The sequence below is a fragment of the Pleuronectes platessa genome, chromosome 22 (assembly GCF_947347685.1).
Source record: "Pleuronectes platessa chromosome 22, fPlePla1.1, whole genome shotgun sequence".
Classification (NCBI taxonomy): Eukaryota; Metazoa; Chordata; class Actinopteri; order Pleuronectiformes; family Pleuronectidae; genus Pleuronectes; species Pleuronectes platessa.
The window spans coordinates 2903184-2905683 of record NC_070647.1 but is presented as its reverse complement, the minus strand read 5'-3'; the positions used below and the strand labels follow the sequence as shown (position 1 = coordinate 2905683).

Genomic DNA, 2500 nt, shown 5'->3' with positions numbered 1-2500 from the left:
TTACAGAAATGAAAGGCCAGGATGTTTCATTCCAACTTGGTCAACATGCAACAGCACTTGCCGAAGTCTATGCTTTCCGAAAGGGTTCTTTTATTTGGCTCGTGTGTCTAGGCGTATGATTCTCGCTTAGGGTGCGAGAGATCCCGGACGAACCCTTTCAGCAATGTCTCCAATCTTTCCCTGAAGATGAACTTTCATACTGCCTTGAGAGGTTAAGAGTTTCTTAAATTTTTAGCAGGAGACAATAGGTATAGTATACTTATTTTAGTGATTTTAGAGAATTGAATTGCCAGGATGTTTCATTCCAATTTGGTCAACATGCAACAGCGCTTGCCGAAGTCGATGCTTTCCGAAAGGTTTCTTTTATGTGGCTCGTTGGTCTAGAGGTATGATTCTCGCTTCGGGTGCGAGAGGTCCCGGGTTCAAATCCCGGACGAGCCCTTTCAGCATTGTCTGTAATCTTTCCCTTAAGATGGACTATCATTACTAAATTATATTGAATTGACCTAGAATTTGGATATGTTCTATAGATCAATGTAGACCCCAATGTTTATCTCTGAAAAGAGGGTTACTGAAAAATCGCAATTGAAATATGTCACACTCTTTAGAGATATAAAATGGAGATATCAATATACAGCCATTTGAGGTTGATTTTTATACTAAAATCACTAAAATAAGTATACTATACCTATTGTCTCCTGCTGACAATTTTAGAAACTCTTAACCTCTCAAGGCAGTATGAAAGTTCATCTTCAGGGAAAGATTGGAGACATTGCTGAAAGGGTTCGTCCGGGATCTCTCGCACCCTAAGCGAGAATCATACCCCTAGACCTACCCCTAGAATCATTGGCCCCTAGACCAACGAGCCACTTAAAAGAAGTCTGTTCGAAACCTGTGAGTTCGGCAAGCGCTGTTGCATGTTGACTAAGTTGGAATAATACATCCTGGCCTTTCATTTCTGTAACATCAATAAAATCAGTACACTACTGACTTCCGCTAACAACGTGAGCAACAATTAACCTCGAATGGCAGTATATTGATATTTCCAAAGAGTCTGACATATTTCCATCGCGATTTTTCAGTAACGCTCTTTTCAGAGATAACCATTGGGGTCTACATTGATCTATAGAACATATCCAAATTCTAGGTCAATTCAATATGATTTAGTAATGATAGTCCATCTTAAGGGAAAGATTACAGACAATGCTGAAAGGGCTCGTCCGGGATTTGAACCTGGGACCTCTCGCACCCTAAGCGAGAATCATACCCCTAGACTACATCCTGGCCTTTCATTTCTGTAACATCAACAGGTTGAGAGACAATGATTGGAGACAATGCTGAAAGGGCTCGTCCGGGATTTGAACCCGGGACCTCTCGCACCCTAAGCGAGAATCATACCCCTAGACCAACGAGCCATGTAAAAGAGACCTTTCCGAAAGCATCCATTTCGGCCAGCGCTGTTGGATGTTGACTAAGTTGGAATAATACATCCTGGCCTTTCATTTCTGTAACATCAATAAAATGAGTACACTACTGACTTCCGCTAACAATGTGAGCAACAATTAACCTCCAATGGCTGTATATTGATATCTCCATTTTATGTCTCTAAAGAGTCTGACACATTTCATTTGCGATTTTTCAGTAAAGCTCTTTTCAGAGATAACCATTGGGGTCTACATTGATCTATAGAACATATCCAAATTCTAGGTCAATTCAATATAATTTAGTAATGATAGTCCATCTTAAGGGAAAGATTGCAGACAATGCTGAAAGGGCTCGTCCGGGATTTGAACCCGGGACCTCTCGGCCAGCGCTGTTGGATGTTGACTAAGTGTGAATAATACATCCTGGCCTTTCATTTCTGTAACATCAATAAAATGAGTACACTACTGACTTCCGCTAACACCGTGAGCAACAATTAACCTCGAATGGCAGTTTATTGATATCTCCAAAGAGTCTGACATATTTCCATCGCGATTTTTCAGTAACGCTCTTTTCAGAGATAACCATTGGGGTCTACATTGATCTATAGAACATATCCAAATTCTAGGTCAATTCAATATAACTTAGTATGATTGTCCATCTTCAGGGAATGATTGGAGACAATGCTGAAAGGGCTCGTCCGGGATTTGAACCCGGGACCTCTCGCACCCTAAGCGAGAATCATACCCCTAGACCAACGAGCCATGTAAAAGAGACCTTTCCGAAAGCATCCATTTCGGCCAGCGCTGTTGGATGTTGACTAATTGTGAATAAAACATCCTGGCCTTTCATTTCTGTAACATCAATAAAATGAGTACACTACTGACTTCCGCTAACAATGTGAGCAACAATTAACCTCCAATGGCTGTATATCGATATCTCCATTTTATATCTCTAAAGAGTCTGACATATTTCAATTGCGATTTTTCAGTAACCCTCTTTTCAGAGATAACCATTGGGGTCTACATTGATCTATAGAACATATCCAAATTCTAGGTCAATTCAATATAATTTAGTA

The 2500-nt window shown here is 40.4% G+C and overlaps 3 non-coding genes across 3 annotated transcripts; 1 reads left to right on the top strand and 2 right to left on the bottom strand.

The window, feature by feature from the left end:
* Positions 1 to 369: 369 nt before the first annotated feature.
* Positions 370 to 441, top strand: trnap-cgg (transfer RNA proline (anticodon CGG)). Its single transcript has one exon. It is a non-coding gene; the product is annotated as a tRNA-Pro (tRNA).
* A 902-nt stretch (positions 442 to 1343) lies between these two features.
* Positions 1344 to 1415, bottom strand: trnap-agg (transfer RNA proline (anticodon AGG)). The gene has a single exon. It is a non-coding gene; the product is annotated as a tRNA-Pro (tRNA).
* A 699-nt stretch (positions 1416 to 2114) lies between these two features.
* trnap-agg (transfer RNA proline (anticodon AGG)) lies at positions 2115 to 2186 on the bottom strand. The gene has a single exon. It is a non-coding gene; the product is annotated as a tRNA-Pro (tRNA).
* Between the last annotated feature and the right edge of the window lie 314 nt (positions 2187 to 2500).